The sequence below is a fragment of the Ctenopharyngodon idella genome, chromosome 9 (genome assembly GCF_019924925.1).
Source record: "Ctenopharyngodon idella isolate HZGC_01 chromosome 9, HZGC01, whole genome shotgun sequence".
Classification (NCBI taxonomy): domain Eukaryota; kingdom Metazoa; phylum Chordata; class Actinopteri; order Cypriniformes; family Xenocyprididae; genus Ctenopharyngodon; species Ctenopharyngodon idella.
Window position 1 is genome coordinate 38673271 of NC_067228.1, and position 20118 is coordinate 38693388.

The window sequence follows — 20118 nt, forward strand, 5'->3', positions numbered from 1 at the left end:
CTCGTTTCCTCAGTGCTACAACACAAAAATGCTCTTCCCTGCGACGTGACCAGAGCTGAAGTTTTGGTGCAGGTGGTTTGTTTTGCTGTTGTCTACCAGCACAAATGGAAAATATGTCTGCATAAGTAAGATCGCATTCCAGCTGAGAATTCAAATGTCACAAAAGTGCTGTTCATTCACCTCTGCCTGCTCTGCGTTCAGACATGTGAGCCATGTCTGAACTGGAATTTGACAACGAACACATGGAAAATACGATTGTTGCGATATTTAATATACACGCGGAGCGCGCATATGATCGGTTTCAGCACGGAGCTCTTTCTTTCAAATTATCGGTTGTCTGATGCTGGTGGTCTTAAAAAGGGCTGCCTTTCCAATATTTGCACTGCAGAGTGGCAGTTGTACGGTGTGCTGGCTAATGTGGTTTTATAATCTGACTAAGTATTTTCTTTTGATGTTCGTCGTGCTTTCTTTAGCTGTTTTTGCTGATTTTTCCGTGGTGTCCCAGGATTCCTTACTGATTTGTGGGATTTTATGATTTTTTGTATTCACCTCAGGACCTACTTCATCTAGCCTCGCTATATACACCGGGATTCCCGCCGCAAAATTTGCACAAATGCTTCTGTTACCTCAGCTGATGGATGTACTATACTGGTCATTTAGTCTCTCATCGACTGCCCACTTAAACACATCATGAGGATGGGAATAGATGGGAATAGATGTCCCATCAATGGCTCTACCAGGCATTATCACATCTTCAACAACAGCTCAGCCTCTATTTAAAATGGCCCTAGTGAGTGCTAGGTCATTGTCAAATAAAAATTTATCTAAATGCCACCCTACTCTGTGTACTGGTGTACAGACCTCCTAAAGTCAGTAAAACTTATTCATGAGTTTTTGTCCAAACAACATTCAACATTCATGTCTGCTGTCCATCTAAAACTATGGTTAAACATTTTATCAGCCTTTTGCAGACATCCCACCCTGCCAAATTTCAGAAGGCATAAATATGAGGGGCCTGTACTTTCACTCGTGATAAGACAGAGTTGTTTTGCCAACCTTCACATTGCAGAACTTTATATCAGCTGCGTCACACAGAGGAAACAACATATTAACTGAGTTGTTTACAAGGGAATTGGTGAGTTATATATAATATTCAAATTGAATACTGTTCTGTTTTATTTGAACCGATGTACTGTAAAAAAAAAAAAAAAAAAAAATGAGAAGGTAATGAATGTATTTTGTCCTGTGCATGATTTATGTTCGTAATATTGCTTGTATGATGATGTTAAAGGGGGGGTATCAAACACAGTTTCTGCCAATCTCATGTTAATATTAAGTACCTATAGAGTAGTATAGCATCCTTCATATCTCCAAAAACTCTTTAGTTTTATCATATTTATAAAAGATAATGAAATGAAAATGGCATGATTTAACTATTTATTCTACTGACATGAAAACTAATGTTTATCTTCTTTATTGTAGGAGATCTGTCCTGTATTTAAAAACTGAAGTAACAAAACGGAAGTAGCCAAAAACATCAAACTTCCTTCAGAGGATGCCTTCGCCTAAATATATTTTAAACGAAACACTTAAATTTCTGAAACAAAAGCCATTTTTCAGCACTTTTCCATCAAGTCTTTTGTTAATTGGATTGGAGGAGTTGATTGAAAAACAGTTTTTTTCATGCCCTTGCAAATATGAACAGAATGCACTGCTAACAACATCCATCTTCACTGGACCTACTCTTTTTATTTTTGCTTTAATGTTCTTCTGTTTTAGGGCATTTAAACAGGAATGGTTTCATTGTGATGGAAATGAAATGAAGAAAACAGAGAAAAAGAAGAAAACGAAGAAAATGAAAAAAGAAAATGAAGAAAATGATGATGAAGGAAATGATGAGCTGAGCGATGCAAAGGTTTTTGCTTATTGCCTGTTTCCACCTCTTATGTGGGTCATCATCTTGTTATTTGATGGTGATTATGTTGCTTGTGGCATGACTGACTGGAAGGGAGTTTATGGTTTTGATAAGGAGCTCAGCAGGTCTTGGTGTAAACCTGCTGGAATGATGCGAAATGAGGCCAAGCTACGAGATTTGAATGGCAAATATATTTATCATTCTCAGGTAAATATAATATACTATATAAGCTTGTCCTGTTATCATAATATCATTATAAAAATATTAAAGTAGTTCTCTGTTTACCTCACAATATGTCAGAAAAGCAGATCCCTTTCTGTCCTTCGAAATAATGAAACGATTCTCTTTAGGGCTTTTCACACTTATAATAGTTAACCCTGGGTCATTCTAAACCCCAGGTAAATGAAATCCTGTGTTATCCTGCTTCATGTTTCACACTGCTCACAATTTACCCAAGTTAACAATTAATCCTGGGTATTCATAAGCTGATGTTTCACACTGTACACTCCAAAACTGTGGGTTAACATTATTTGCATATTTGTGGTGTCAGTGTGGTTGATTGGATGAATGCACCATGCGACTTGTTTACATAAAGGCTTTAGCATTGCGGATCCTCATATATCGCCGGCTGTACTATCAAGTTTTCCAGAATGGACTTTTAGGTCTATAAAGGGTTTCCCCTCAAACACTGAAACGACTGTTAATATGCTGTGTTCACGCCATGTAATTACCATAATTTCGAGATGACAACACATGACATTCTACTCAGAGCTCTTCACGTCCTCAGATTGGGAATTAAGCATTTCTATGGCAACACTATCAACACCTAAATGAATCTGCAGTGGTCAAGTGGTACAGGAGCTCAGAAAATCCCCAACTTGTAATTACGAGCTCTATGAGGATGTGAATGCTTTTTACAAGTTAAAATCTTGTAATTATGGTAATTACGACATGGCGTGAGTGCACCTATACAACGCTCTGTGTTTTTGTGACTGCCCAATGCACTTGAATATGAGGCACATGATTGGTTGCCGGTTGCTAAGCATGTAGCTGTAACATTCTAATGCTGCATCACTTCATACTGAACAAGTTTGGCACCGCAAAAGCAGTGCTAACCCTGCTAATCCAATTGTGAAACGTACCTTTACCCGGGGTTAAATGCAGGGATTAGAACAATGATAACCTATGGATAAGTACAGTGTGAAAAGCACATTTATGCTATACATTTTTCCTGTGCTTATAAATAATTGAAAGCCACAACAAACCCTAACTAACATAACATGAACATGTGGCTTTGTGGCTCTCAGTCAGGGGTGTCCAATCTTGCTCCTGGTGGGCAAATTTTGTTCTAACCCCAATTAAACAAATCTGAGCAAGCTAATCAGTGCCTTCAGGATTACTAGAAATGTCAGGTGTGTTGGGACAAATTGGAGCTGGCCTTCTTGGAGCAGGATTGAACAACTTTGGTTTAAGCACACAATAAAATATATAGGCATAGCATTTTGTTTTATATATTGATTTTTTTTTTCTTTCAGTTTGCAGGTTACATTATGGTTGCTGTCTTCAGTTTTGTGGCAGTCATCTTAATTGTTATTTATAATTGCTGCATAAGTAAAAAATGTGATTCCTGCTCAAAACAATTATCCTGTGGCAGACGAACAGCAGAGCCACAGAGTGAGGGACAAGGTGATGACCACGAACCAGAATCTGTACCACTTGGAACTGTAAACACTTCCTCCAGCACTTCAACTGTATAAACTTAATTCAGGTTTAATTTGATTCAGGTTCATGCAAGGGACCAAAACAGACACCATGCAATGAGACAATAAACTTACTAATCTGAAGAAAAGATCATGAAGCAAGGAAACAGAAATCCATTTGCTTGATCTTCTCTCCTCACCCATCCTAAATCCCTCTCTCCCCACTCCTTTTCCTTTCACCCTGGCTGAAAGTTCACAAAGAATGGCAATACATATGATGAATCTTGTGCATCTATTGCTTTTTCTCTTTCATGTTTGGTATTACTTTAAATGTCTCGGTGCGATTGGTAAAATTGTCTTAATTTCACAGAAGTCATTTATATTATGAGAAAGATTGAAAACTCTGAATTCTGTTTAGTTGTTAGAGGGTTGTGGGTAACACTTTATTTTAGAGTGTTTTAACTAGTTGCTTATTAGCATGCATATTACTAGAATAATGGCTGTTTATTAGTACTTATTAAGCACATATTAATGCCTTATTCTGCATGACCTACCCAATACCTAAACTTAACAACTACCTTACTGACTATTAATAAGCATTAAATTAGTAGTTTATTGAGGGAAAAGTCATAGTTAATAGTTTATATGTGTTCCCTATACTAAAGTGTTACCGGGTTGTGCCTCTCACAAGGTCTCTGGTGAGAATGTTTTCCTATCCCTGACCAGGCTTGACCCTTGGGTCACAGGATCCTGTTCAACCAAAAGGTCTTCTGTAATTTACAATTTAGGTTTGAAGACTTCTTTGTTCTAGTCTGCATATTTAAGGGAAAGTGGCAAAAGAGTCATTGGGATTCTGTTCTGCACTCAGAACTCACACTGCTGTGCATCTCTCTGCTGTCAGGTGTTATCCCTCACTCTTAGATTCATCTTTGAGCAGTTGATGTTGTGTATTTATCATTTCTGGTTTGGCTTCTTATTGTTTAATTAATTGGCATGATACATTTTTACCTGACAAATAAAATGTTATATTTGATTGATTCTGTATTCTTCTGAAATATATTTTTTTAAGTAGATTAATGTGGAGTCTGGTGTTACCGCATATATTGTGTCCAGGATAGGATAATCTGAAGCCCCACGAATGAATGGAGCATAGGGCACATCATCAACTCATAATGTAATAATCTCATATGATGTAAAAACTGCACATAATTTAATATGTATTACATTATTGTAATAAAATGTTCATAATGTAATAATTTTTCAATGTAATAACAATTTTTCACATAATGTAATGTAATGTCCCCCAGAAGGACCGATGCCCACCCACCACAGTCTCACAAAATCCTGTGGGAAACACTGTGGCAACTTATAATGTAATCACAGTTCATAAGGTAATCCCAGCACCTAATTTACAATATAATAATTATCTTTATTCAATAAAATATATTTGAGCACAAAACGTGCTTATGTAAAATAAGCTATTACATTAAAAGAAAATTAAGCTTATTTTAGGCTACATTGTGAACAATTTTTTATAAAAAGCTAACTAATTTTGTGATTATGACATGCTTCATAATTTTTAGTCGCTTTGATCCAGAAACACATTTTAAGTTTTATGCAACAAATTTAAAAAAAAATACAGTTTCTGCTCTCTAATATATATATATATATATATATATATATATATAATTTAGAATTTTTGAGATAACACTGTAATAAGTGAACATGGGTGTAAGTTGGATTACTAGAACTATTTGAGTCTATTTAATTTGTATTTCTGCTTTCCTAATTGTAATTGATTATTGTACACTCTTTCAACTTAAATGCATAGAAATTCACAGATACTCAAATATCTCACTTTCACCCAAATAATTTCCCTTTAAGGACCCCACGTCAGACGTTTTTTTCTGACGTCATGACACACGAGCCTGTTCTGAACTTCTGCTCGACCACCATTTTCTTTTTCTCTCCGGACTCGGATGAAAAAGGTAGGTTGGAAGTTTGTTTTAGGGAGTTTTCACACTTGGGTCCTCTTTAAAAGAACCAAACTCAGACCCCTTTAAGTGGACCACGAGGTGAACCCAGTGAAAAAGGACCCAGTTCTCTTTACGTTCACACTGTCCTTGTCACTGAAAGAGGACTCAGATCCTTTTTTGGTCCACTTAAGGAGGAACATGGTCTGAGACCTCTTTGTTTTCATACTGGTGCTTTTTGGATGGCTTGACCTATGGCCTTCAAAATTTTATCCCATTCACTTACATGGCATGTGCCTCACTAAACAAGAAATTTGTTTGTAAAGATTATTATTATTACGGAGCCCTGCACATGACATGCAGAAAAAAAAAAAAAAAAAATCGTAGGCTAAATCGTGCACGATTTACTAATTTGTTCCCTCAATTTGCTAAATCGTGACCACGATTTACTTTTTTTTTACTGCATATAATGTGCGGGGCTCCGTATATAATTATTAATTATTATTTTGTAAAACGACACTGCTACAAATGCTCTTGAATGAGCTTAAAGGGTTAGTTCACCCAAAAATGAAATTTCTGTCATTATTTACTCACCCTCCTGTCGTTCCACACCCATAAGACCTTTGTTCATTTTCGGAACACAAATTAAGATATTTTGATGAAATCCTAGAGTTTTTTTTTTATACTGAGTCGGCATTCTGATGTAAAACCTGGTGGAAGCGCTGCAACGTATTAGCGTAGCAGAATGACGAGAGAGACGAATTTGTTGGATAAAGTCGTTATTTTTGTTTTTGCGCATAAAAAGTATTCTCGTCGCTTTATAACATTAAGGTTGAACCACTGTAGTCACAAGGACTATTTTAACAATGTTTTTACTACTTTTCTGGATATTGAATGTGGGATTTTCGTTGCTTTCAATGGAGGAAAAAAAATACGTTCTTGTATTTCATCAAAAATATCTTAATTTGTATCCGAAGATGAACGACGGTCTTTTTTTTTTTAATTGTTTTCCTTGAATCATTTTTTTTTTTTTTTTTTTTGCAGAAGGCAATTACATCAGCATAGAAAAAAACATGGACAAATACAATAAATGAAAGATGCAAATGAAACTGCTTTAAATTTTCAGGTAAAATAGGTATAGCAGCATTCAAGTAAGACAGATAATAATCAAATGAAAAAATAAAACTGCATATTTTTCACTGTATGAATAAAACGTGTACTGATTCTACTGATTGTTTTATTAGGCTGGCACTTTAAGATTTGCAATAACCTAATGCATGGATCGAATATACTGATAAACCTACACAATTTCTTTCCCAGATACATTCACTTAAGACAAAGCCTGTTTATGTGAACCTAGAGTGTTTTGACACTTTAAACGAAATAAGACACTACAGGTAATTCAGTTCAGTACACGCGCTATGACGGCTGGTTTTCTGTGCATGCGCTAAGTGTGTGTGCTTGTAAAACCATATATTAAAAAAATTAAACTGTCAAGGCATGCAGGCGCGTCTCCCTTACACAGTTTGAAAGCAGAAAAAAATCACAATAAACAAGTGCACGTTGCGAACGAATAATTTGTAGAGATCTGAGAGAAGCAGCAGCCATGATGAACAGCTGATTTGTACGGAGGCATCTGATGACCAAACTACACTGGAATTCGCGAATGGAAAAAATCAAGTGAGCTCGGAGCGGTTTGTGTTCAGATTGCATGTTTTTAGCGAACCGTACCATAAGATGAAATCGAACCGTACTCAGACCATCTCCTGAGATGGTCTCGGTTCGGTTCGTTTCGTCTGAGATCGTTTGGAGCGTTCACATATGGGCCAAAAATCACACGAACCACGCTCAGACCCCTGAAAAGGACCAAGTGTGAAAACACCCTTAATTAAAGGATTAGTTCACTTTCAAATGAAAATTAGCCTAAGCTTTACTCACCCTCAAGCCATCCTAGGTGTATATGACTCTATTGTTACTGATGAACATAACTGAAGAAATATTAATAAATATCCTGATGCATCCGGGCTTTATAATGGCAGTGAATAGGGTTCACGAGTATGAGCTGAAAAAAAAGCTTCCATCCTCATCCAACCATCATAAATATGTGCTCCTCGCGGCTCGGTGGGGTTAATAAAGGCCTTCTGAAGTGAAGCGATGCATTTGTGTAAAAATATATCCATATTTAAACAAGTTATGAAGTCAAATATTGAGCTTCTGCCAGACTGCCTTCCTTATTCAACGTATGCAAAAGGTGTAATAAGTTTTCGGGCTGGACGATATGACGAAATATATAACATTGATATAAGTGATCACTCTGATGTAGACCAAACTTACCTATATTTGTAGTTATATAAAGCATTAACAGGCCGATTTGCTTTATGTATTTCCCCGGCGTCGAAATCAGGCACATGTCAGGAAACACGATTCCTGGCTGCATGCCAATATCCATGGATTAGTTTTCTTTGACATAAGGAACACTTTCGAGCCCAACCTTTAGTGTAATCCTTTGTTTTACTTGCGTTTTCGCAATTTCCCCTATTAAATCCAGTCATGCTGCAGATCAGCTGAGGGAGCACGTTCCGGTGGGAAAGTGACGTCTATGCATACCCTCTATACTAACGAAATCATAATTAACCAAATTTTTGAACGTACGTTTGCGATATAGCATTACTGAATATGTTCTATACAAGATGTTATATTTACTCGTTTGTTTTATAGAAATGTATTCAGTTTGGATCTTGGGAGTAATCATTTTAAAATAGATGCCCCCTTTACCGTTTGCCGTGCGAGATATTGGAAATGCTTTGGGTGGGAACAGTGCCGCGTTAAGCCTTCGCGGGGCCCTGGGCTAACGAACGCAAAGGCGAGGTCGAGGATCAACTTTCCGCGTCAGAAACGCATGTCAAACTGAACAATATCAGTCTTTTTCAAAGCCCTCATCCCTGCTAGCATGAGAGACAAACCCAGCAAACATGCCAGTGCGGGCCCACTGTGGGTAAGTGTGGGTTTACTGTGAGCAGGACAAACCCACACTAAACCCCATATGGGGCCCCTATATGGGTTTTAAAACCCAAACAGACCCTGTGTGGGTGAGCCCATGCGGGCCCCACATAGGTTGAGCCTTTTGGGCCCCCATGTGGGTTTTCAGTGGCTGACCCACTGTGGGCTTGCCTGCAAAAAAACCCACAGTGGCCCCAAGTGGGTTACCCCACTAGCCTATAAAAGATTATTATGGCTTTATTTAATCCTAAAAGGGGCGAAGTGGGGGATACAAACATTTGAGAGGCTGTGGGGAGAGGCAGGGAATGTTTGGGTCTCATTTCTTGGTTTCAATATAATTTAATTGAAAACAGAATGCTTGGTTGGTAATGCGCATTACAGCATTATAGCCAGATTCTTTAAACATTTTTTTCTCTTATAACTTAAACTAAACATTCTTTGTAAAATTCTGTTGAAAAACAAGTATAATGCCTAATTATGAATATATTAGCCTACTGTATAATATTTTATATGCACATTTCTAGCGAGAATAAATGGTTTTAAAATGTGGCTAAAATGTTGTAACACATTGCCAAACAAGCATTCTGTATTCACTTAATAAATGGGCGACATATGCTGGGATTTTAATACACAAATTAAAAAAATAAAGTCATGTTTAAAAAAAAAAAAAAAATCATGAAATTTTATTATTTGTGTCCTAAGATGATGGAAAATAGCAATAAATTCATTTTTTGATGTCTCTTTATGGTCTTGCCCCTTTTAGGGTTAAAACTTCCACCTAAGACAGGCGTAGACATTTTAGAGGGCAGGTGCCCAAATAAAAAAAAAAAAGGGGCATCCACTCATAATTATTTTAAAATAAATAAAGTCAATTGAATCACTACCAATAAAATCCTTAAGCCATTCAGAAATCCATATGTAATGGCTTTTAAATCCAGTTCAGCGGGTATAAATGCAAGTGCAATTACAACTGCATTAATATACTGTGATGATTATAACATTTTAGAAACTAACAATATGAAATTGAAATGTTTGGGAAAAAACATTACAAACAGTAGCTCCTCACTGCAGAACATGAGATCCAGGATCCAGATCCAGGGGGTGGGTTTAGGGATCAGGGTATGGAGATGGGTAGGGTTAGGGATATGTAAAGTGGGAGGAGTTGGATCTGGATCCCACCTCGCCCCTTGGATCTAGTGTTCTGCAGTGAGGACCATCTCAAAAAAAGGGGAAAAACACCAGTAGGTGGCAGCAGGTCACTGTCTTAATGAGCATCTCACTGAATCATTTAACTAAATCATAGGACTGATAATCCGGCTAATAATCAAGGGAAAAAACTGCATTCTTGATCATGTGATATTTCTTATCTATCATATCAAAATATGAATATACAAGATAAAAAAAAATCATTCAGGGACAGTAAAGTTCATTTGTTGTATTAGTGACTAGACACAAGAGTTGACTGATATCATCTTTTTATGGAAGGTCCACTTTTATAGAACTTTGTCATGTGCAGCTTTTGTGCCTCTCTCAAGATATATCCCAATGAACCACCTGAAAAACAAATGCGTGTACACATTTGATATTTTATATTGTTTTAACATAAAAATGTTGTTTTACACAATGTTGTTAGTTTATGAAAAATCCTGAGGGGAGTTAGGTGAAGTGTGGTATTAATGACATAAACCCTTCTTCAGGATTGGAACAGCCAAGTAAACAATACTTGATAAGCTAGTGCAAGTGAAATAAATAATTATATTTATTATTTATTATTATTTAATATTTATTTATTTATTATTATTATTATTATTATTTAGTACATAATTAAAATAAAACTTTATCTATTGCTAGTACAATATAAAATTATAAGATTATAAAGATTGCTATGTATTATTTTATATATAATTTATATCACTTATTCTTTTTCTCCATTTTCTATATATACAAAATATAGTATTTAATATAGTACCTGTCAAAAGTTTGTAAAGTTTTTTTTTTTTTTTATGCTCACCAATGCTGCATTTATTTAATCAAAACTACAGTAATAAATACATAAAAGTAAAATGCATAGTAGGCTAATATTGCAAAATATTATTACAAATAAAATAACTGTTTTCTATGTGAATATATAGTAAAATGTGATTTATTCATGTGATCAAAGCTGAATTTTCAGCATCATTACTCCAGTCTTCAGTGTCACAGATCCTTCAGAAATCATTCTAATATGATGATTTGATGCTCAAAAACATTTCTAATTATTATCAGTGTTGAAAACAGTTTAACATTTTTGTGGAAACAATGATATAACATTTGTGGTAAGATTAAGAAAGACAGAACTTAATATTTTTTATTCATCAAGGATGCATTAAATTGATCACAAAAGTGACCGTGAAGACATTTAGGTATAAAGTTACAATATATTTAAATTCAATAAATGCTTTAATAATAATAATAATAATAATAATAAATATCATTTTTACAAAAAAATAATAATGCAAACACTGTTTTCTACATTGATAAATTGTAATATTTAACAATTTTACTGTAGTTTTCATGAAATGCAGCCTTGGTGAGCATAACAGACTTATAAAATTATAATGTTTCAAAACTTTTACTATATTATTTGTCACATTAGGATAAAAAAATAAAAAAAATACTTGACTGCTGCCATAAATGGGCAAATGAACTTAGTAAAAGCCTATATGGCTTTACATATTACATATTTTCCATTACATATAAAAATATATAAATAAATAAAAACGCTCCCACGAGTTTACTATTTAAAGAATAAATATTCAATTCAATTCAATTCAATTCACATTTATTTGTATAGCGCTTTTCACAATACATATCATTTCAAAGCAGCTTTACAGAGAATGCATGTCAACATTACAATTTGGAGACTGCAGTTAGCTAATAATGTAATAATTTAGGTGATTAATATACAATCACTGTTAGCAATTTAATTGAAGGTAGAAGCAAAGAGCTCCTGGAAAAATTAATTACATATTAACAATAATTAGGATATATAGAAATTTGCGAATGTGCGTGTTGATCCAGATGTTGCATCTTCTGAAGTCCTCGCAGGAGTTGGCGCCGTCTCTTCCAAAGTTTTAGTCATCTGAGGTCTTCTTAAGAGTCTGGATCCAAACTGAAACTGATGTACTCTCTAGTCACCTCAGGACGGGCGTCCCAAGGTAAAACAGAAAAGCAAATGGAGAATAATTAGCATAGCTGCTGTTCATAACATTAAACAAAGATAGTCATGTGCAATTGATCTGATATGAGATGGATTATGTGAATGCTTGGCTAAAGAGATGCGTCTTTAATCTAGATTTAAACTGGGTGAGCGAGTCTGAGCCCCGAACATTATCAGGAAGGCTATTCCAGAGTTTAGGAGCCAAATGTGAAAACGCTCTCCCTCCTTTAGAGGACTTAGCTATCCTAGGTACAACCAGAAGTCCAGAGTTTTGTGATCTTAAAGAGCGTGAAGGATTGTAGGGCGATAAAAGATTGGTTAAGTACACAGGAGCTAAACCATTTAGAGCCTTATAGGTCATTAGCAGTACTTTATAATCGATACGGAACTTAATAGGTAACCAGTGAAGAGATGATAAAATTGGTGTTATATGATCATATTTTCTTGACCTGGTAAGAACTCTAGAAGCTGCATTTTGTACCAATTGTAGCTTGTTTATTGAGGAAGCAGGACAACCAGCTAGTAATGCATTACAGTAATCTAGTCTAGACGTCATGAAAGCATGAACTAACTTTTCTGCATCAGAAACAGATAACATATTCCGTATCTTAGCAATGTTTCTGAGGTGGAAGAAGGCTGTTTTTGTAAAATATGAAATATGATTTTCAAAGGACAAGTTGCTGTCTAATATAACACCCAGGTCTTTAATATGGATTATGTCAGTCAGAAGAAACTTGTAGGCCCTATAATTTATTTATATATTTAATTATTTATTTATTGCGCAAGGTATGAAAAATGTACTCCTTAGAGTATTTAAAAAAAAAAAGAATAAAATTGATAAAAAACGTATAAAAATATACTTTGCTATTTTACACCTCGCGTGCAAAGCCCGTGAAAGAACCTGGCAGCGGGTAAAAAAGCTGGGGTCTGCGGCATCGCGCGCACAGCCCGACGACTACATCTGTGGACATCGCCCGACTGACAAGTTTCCTGAGGTAAAGTACTTTTTAAATTATGTTATTTAAATTACTTTTAAAACATATAACTCCAATACAAGTGTCAATCACAATTAGAAGTATTAAGAAAACATATAAATAAATCAAATCTTGAATTACTAAAAAAGGGGGACAAGCGGTCTGAGGGAACAGTTCGTCATATCTCATATTTGACTGACTACCTTTTACCACCTCTAATGTTCACGTAAACACTAGGTTTTGCTACCGTCTACACTTCAGCCCCGTTAATTACCGTTAATGTCGTTATGTCTGTGTGACGTCATTTGCGCATTTGCGCTAATGGAGTAACTTATGTGCTCAAATTGAGAAAATTTCTTTGGTTTCAGATTCATGCCCGTCAAGACAACTTTAGTTAAACCGATTAATTTTACAATTATTATTAAAAATACTTTTACTCTGAAGGAAAGTGGTGTGCTCTTACTGATTTGGGCTACAACGCGTGAGCTCAAGTTCAAGTTCAAGCGCGTGAATTCTGTCTCTCCCACATATGCTGAAAGAGATCAGAGATTTAATGAAATCCACTACCCATTAATAATAATATTAATAATGATAATAACTGAATACAACTTTATAGTAGTTTAAGGTCTCAAAGTATTGCTCTCATTGTGCATTTTCAGATGTTATACATGTTTATACATCTTTCATAACTATATGAAAATAATTATAAAAATATTTTTTTAGTGTCAATTGACATCCAAATCTTGTAAGTGACCAATCTAATTGTCATCCTGCATCTTTGATTTGCCATAACTCATCTAATCATTAATGAAAAACAACATGTGTTCATTCATTCCCACAGTATGTCTAACTGTTTTTGTTTTGTATATTTTTTTGAGTGTCAGACACTTTCCAATATTTGCATTCAGATCAATCACAGCTACATCGTGCAGCAAGTCATCAATAATACCTTAAACAAATCAGACAGACATATCTTTTAAAAACAATCTAGCAGTAATACCTTAATAAACAAATTAAACAATATATTTAAAAAAAAAATCTAGCATCATCTCTAATTTGCAATGTTCACAATGATCAATATTAATCAGAAAAAAAACATGTAAATTCATGTCTCCCTACTAATGTTTTTTTTTTTTTGTCTTTTTCTCCCCTTTGTTTTTGTGCTGGAAGTGACTAAAATACAACCCAACGGCTCTTTTGAGAGCAAAAGCATTGAGCATCTTTGGCTTTTTGTGAGTATAAATTTTTTAAATGAGTGTCAGACACTTTTCAATATTTGCATTCAGATCAATCAGCTACATCATGCAGCAACCAGCAAGTCATCAGTAATACCTTAAACAAATCAGACAGACATATCTTTTAAAAACAATCTAGCAGTAATACCTTAATAAACAAATTAAACGGAATATCTTTAAAAAAAAAAAAAAACTAGCATAATCTCTATTTTTTTTTTTTTTTTTTTTTGTCTTTTCTCCCCTTTGTTTTTGTGCCGGAAGCGGCTAAATACAACCCAACAGCTCTTGAGAGCCAAAGCATCAATCATCTTTTTACGGTGACCAGAAGGGGACATGTTCAGTTCACTTATTTTTGTCATGGCCACGACATATAAACTTGTGGGAACGTGATAACATCATGGCCACAAGATAGTAACTCGTGGGAACGTGATATGTTGTGGCCACAAGATAATTTTGTCATTAAATATTATTATAATCTTATCCATTTCTGATAATTCCAGGTTGTTATGGTTGCGCAGTTGTTTACACATTTAACTCGTGGCCATGAGAAATAGATGTCGTTCCCTCAACATAATGAAATATATTGTTCCCTCACCACATGATCTCGAGGCCACGACTTTACATTGCGTGGCCACGACATAAGGATGTCGTTACCTCGAAAAAAAAAATCTTTTGGCCAAAACTATCACGTTCCCATATGTAAATATGTCGTGGCAATGACAAAACTAAGTGAACCGAACATGTCATGTGTAAAAAACAGTAAGTTACACACAATTTCACCCTTATAGGGTCTTGGGGTCTTTTTAGACCCCAAACGACGTTTGCTCAAATAAAAAAAAAAATGTTCTCTTTGTCCAAATGACATGAAACTTTGTACAGTTGTTAACACTTTCTAGATCTACAAATAAAAAAAATAATAATAATTGGAGTGATATCTTGTTTTTATGTTAGTGTAGAAAAAAAAAGTCACACTCAGGGTCTTTGGGGTCTCCACAGACCCCAGGCAACAAAATGTAATTTTGTAACAAAATAATTGTTTTTTTTTAAAAAAACAATTGTAATTTCACTCTGTTTATTAATGTTTTTACTTCATATTTGTGCAGTTTTTGGAGGATTTATCATATCTTTTAAATTTATATAAATAAATAAATAAATATTTTGTTGAGTAGGTTTTTATACAAAAACAGCTTTTTATGTAAAATTCAATTTATAAAAGACCCACATTTCTAAATTTCATTCATGGGGATAACATGGATAATTTGACATGGTTTAGTGTAAGATTTTTGCCCACCTTTTGGAAAATGCAGTTTTAAAAGTAAAAAACTATCACTTTTACCAGTAAATGTCTGCAGAGCTCCACTATTTGCTATGTGTTATTTGACTAACTGAAAGACATCTTTTCATAAGTATTTTTCGGTTGGATTTATATCTACATATTATGAAATCACAATTATGACAATAACATTTTTTTGTCAAAGTTTAGCTTTTTTTTTTTGTACTGAAATTTTTTTTTTTTTTTTTTTAAATGTTCATTTTGAGGATTAATTTTTTTTTCCATTTTCTAAGTGTGGTCTTAACAATATTGAAAAACTGATTTTTTTTTTTTTTTTTTTTTTTTTTTTTTTTATTACAAAAAATACTAAACTTTGACAAAAAGTTATAATTGTTATAATTGTGATTTCATAATATTTAGACGTAAATCCAACTGAACAATACTTGTGAAAAGATGTCTTTCAGTCAGTCAAATAGCACATTGCGGAGCTCTGCAGCCATTTACTGGTAAAAGTGATCGTTTTTTTACTTTTAAAACTGCATTTTCGGAAAGATGGGCAAAAATCTTACACTAAACTATGTCAAATTATCCATGTTAACCCCATGAATGAAATTTAGAAATGTGGGTCTTTTATAAATTGAATTTTACATAAAAGCTGTTTTTGTATAAAAACCTATTTAAAAAGAATATTTTTTAATTTATTTATATAAATTTAAAAAATATGATAAATCCTCCAAAAACTGCACAAATAAACATTTAAAAAGTCATCTACAATTACTGATTTTTTTTTTTTTACTGTTGCTGTGTAAGTTTCTCCCCCTATCTCAATATTTGCATATCATTGAAAATCTGTCATGGAGCAAGTAATGTCTTACATTATATTAATGGAATAGATCTTTTATTTACATTTTGTAATTGATTATTGATATTAGCATTTAGTTTGTCTTAATAATGTAAATAACTTGTTTTTTTGTTTTTTTTTAATCACATGTAACTGCATTACATTATTATATTTTTCTTGCATTAGATTCTGTTTCTTGTGTGATCTGTCTTTGGCTGATATTGGCAAAAAAGTAAGTATTATAAAATGTTATTCTCTATATTTTAAAAGTAATGCAAAACATTATAACATAATTATAAAAAACTTAGTGGCATATTACAGAAAAAGCCTTACTTCAGAATCCTATCTTATCGGTTTAGTAATCATGGCAATTTCAGTTAGGAGCTCATGTAGGACAAACACTATAGCAGAACAACATTTCCAAAGAGCATTAAAGGGTTACTTACCCCCAAAATGAAATTTCTGTCATACTCACCCTTATGTCGTTCCACACCCGTAAGACTTTCGCTCATCTTCGGAACACAAATGAAGATCTACAAATAGATTTAATTTAGACTTTTACTTGCACGAAAACATTGATCAGCGAACATAAGCAGAAGCTCAACCGAACCTGAATAACGCACAAGAACAAACCTCTTTCAGAAGCTCAAACGTGCTGCATAACCATGCGAGTAAAAGCCTCATAACAAGCCTCATAACATATTTCTCTTCAGAAAATTTGGACTAAACCATTTGATTCATTTGGATTAGTTTTTCAAGTTCTTTATGAACTTTTTGAAGTGTCAAAGTGTCAGTTGCAAAGGCAGTCTATGAAAGGAAATCTGACAGCATTCTGTAATGAAAAATATCTTTATTTGTGTCTGAAGATGAACGAAAGTCTTACGGGTGTGTAACGACATGAGGGTGAGTAATGATAGAGTTTTCATTTTGGAGTGAACCGACACTTTAACTTAATCTTAGAAAAACTGTAGCATACAGAAGCATCCAACCTTTACAAAAAATCCTAAAAAGTGGCTTTATAACCCTTTATAACCCCACTGGTATCCAAACTTAAAACTAAAAGCCAACTTAACAATTACAATACAGTAGCCAACATAAGATGGACAGTTTCTGTAATACACCCACTGGGTTTCAAATTCTCAAACTAAAGGTGATGATACACAGGGCAACTTTCTGAACAATGGTGCCAAAAGTATCCATATAGAAATTTGTTGCCCATTCTCAATGGGAAAGTGCCCAAGCAACATTGCTCAAAAAGTTGCCTGTGTATTATCATCTTAAGGCTGGCCTTTTTTATTCACAGGGAGGATATGAACATACCAAATACACACATAAAAATATTTTTTTTTATGTTTTGTTTTTTTCTTTCAATTTCTGTACTGATTTTTTAGTTTCAAATATTTGCAATAGGCTTGCCACGATATAATACCGGTTTTACTGGTTATGAGGGACAATACTGGCTGAGATGGGAGCAAGTCACCCATGTTAGAGTCAAAACCAAGTCCTTACCATCAAGTCTCAAGTCCCAGTGCACAAAAAAGTCGGTTCCTGCTAAGGATCAAGTCAAATCACAGAAAGAAGTTATGTGGGCACTTCCGAGCTTGTGTTAGAATGTGCTGTATGATTTCTTGCTTGCAGCCTTGCACATAAATGTTTGTTATATTATTCATACACTTGTATTCATATTATTCAACACTAAATAAGTGTCTTTATAGAAATAAAATGTATTTTATCTATAGAGGCAAATATAATTGTCCCTTCATTTTATATGGACAGCGATATATGTAAACATGTCTGGGGACTATGTTTTCAATATTGGGATATACCAACATACCAAATAATAAAATTATTAGTAATAAAAATTAGTACTATAGTCTTCATTTCTCAGTTAAAATGGCTAATAGTTTACAGGGTTTTTCCTGGCTCAAAAATGAGGCGGACAGATCCTGATCACGGTGAAAAAAGAAAGAAAGAAAAAAAAAAAAACACTTTTACAAGCACGTATTTTAGTTATTTTAATACTAATAGAATAAGATTTGTATTTTGAGAACACTATAATATATACAGTGTTTCCCACAGGTTTGTGTGTTTTCTGTGGTGATTGTACCTCTGTCCCTATAGGGGGGTCCAGAGGCATGCTCCTCCGGAAGAAAATTTTGTACATTTTAACCCTCTATGATATTAATGAGGACAAAATTATTTGTGTTTTTTTTTTTCCTGCTTAAAATTGGGCACTTTAACAATATCAATAAACATTTGCATAGATTTAATTTATTTTTTATAAGTTTGTTGTCTCGAGGCAACATTGTACCACAATGGATTTAAACATTTGGCATTTTCATGTAGAAAAAATAAATGTATTGAAAACATCAGTTTCTTTAACTAGACACTTGAACAAACAAATTTATCCAGTTTTTAATATATTAAAAGTTTCATATTTAATAAAAAGTAACATTTTATATCCAGCTGTTGCCCTCAGGCAACATTGCACCATAGTGGAACACAAGTATTACCAAACCATCATATTATTATGTTATTATATCAAGTTATCATATCCACCTTCATCCTCATCTCCATCTTCTCTCTCACCCTCACTCTCCCTGACGGATTGTCACTATGATTTCATCTTCCTCATCACAGTATGACCCCTCATTAACTCCTCATCATCACCCTCATCAACTGCCACTGCTACCTGTGTTTTATACCTTTTTGGAAGTGCTATAGAAAATGTGCAGATCATAATATATGCAGATATAGTATGTGAATGACTATTTTTATAAGTGCATTACAAAACCATGTGAAAATGCAAATATATTATATAAATGTAATACATTTGTACTCAAACCTATTATGCAACGAAATAGTTCTAACGAAAACCACAGCAGAACTACAACACACATCGGTATTTCGCGAACACTTCTGCGGCTTTGAATGAATCGTGAGAGTCAATGATTCAATGATTCATTCACAGCCACTTGCTTCGTTACTGAATGAATGAATGACTCGATGACTCGCTCATAAAAACAGTGACTTGCTGCCACCTACTGGCGGTTTTAGTTTAATATTTAAAAGTATCACTTTGTTTTACTATCATTGCACAATTCTCTATTGAACATTTTTATTTAAAGCATTTAATAAAGTTATTCATAAAGGTAAAATAATGCACTGGAAAATCAATTTAGGGGGCAAATATTGTCCCTTAATGGTAAAGATGTGACTGCAGTCTAAGTGGAAGAGAGGGGGTACACAGAAGGATGTAAACCCTTCAGGGAGTACTCCACACTAAAAAGTTTGGGAACCACTTGTTTAGACTGTTTTGTCCATGTTTTTCGCTATATTGGTAATGTTTGTCAATAAAAAAAAAAAAAAAAAAAAAAAAACTGTTCTCAAAAAGTGATCACCAGATCTCCACATTGAAAATCATCTGATAAATTAGCATGAAGTTTTGCACATTATTCTCTATTAGACTCTAACCATAACATAAAGCTTACAAACCATTCCTTGAGGTTTTTGCTCATGGCAAATGAAGTTATCCAATATCCTTGCATTGCAAATTGTGCATACTGCATATTATATTTGGCACGTTGTATGTTGCCACGTTGCCAGTGTCCATATGAAAGCATCCGTGGCAGGCACACACACACAATTAAAACACACAATTAAAACAATTTTAATTGTTTTAAACAATTAAAACAATTAAACAAGGAAGAGGAGCTAAATCCTACTGGTGTCGCAAACAGTTTATATTTTCGGTCAAAAGCTAACCGCTGTTTCTGATCAGTTTCGAACCGAGGACCATTTGCGTGTTAGGCGAATGTGATGACTACTACACTACATAAACCTTACAGCGATCCTTGGGTGCTTTTTCGAAGACAGGGTCATCCCATGGTCTGCCCTGCAAGCAGAGAGAGAGTGAGAGACTTTCACCATAGTATTCCATGTGATGTTATGTCAGGATGTAGGATCAGCAGATCTTAAACAGATTCTTAAATTTGCAATCCCACACGT

General features: G+C 34.3%; 1 long non-coding RNA gene across 3 annotated transcripts; it reads left to right on the top strand.

Annotated features, from left to right (window-relative positions):
- Positions 1-903: 903 nt before the first annotated feature.
- On the top strand, positions 904-17975 carry LOC127518766 (uncharacterized). 3 transcript variants are annotated; one of them, XR_007931639.1, is made up of 6 exons: positions 904-1135; positions 1483-2122; positions 3451-5006; positions 5500-5603; positions 13932-13993; positions 16297-17975. It is a non-coding gene; the product is annotated as an uncharacterized LOC127518766 (long non-coding RNA). The 3 variants fall into 3 exon arrangements; XR_007931640.1 differs by lacking the exons at positions 13932-13993; positions 16297-17975 and adding an exon at positions 6633-6752 and having other exon boundaries at positions 3451-4789; positions 4923-5006; XR_007931638.1 differs by lacking the exons at positions 13932-13993; positions 16297-17975 and adding an exon at positions 6633-6755.
- The last annotated feature ends 2143 nt before the right edge of the window (positions 17976-20118 follow it).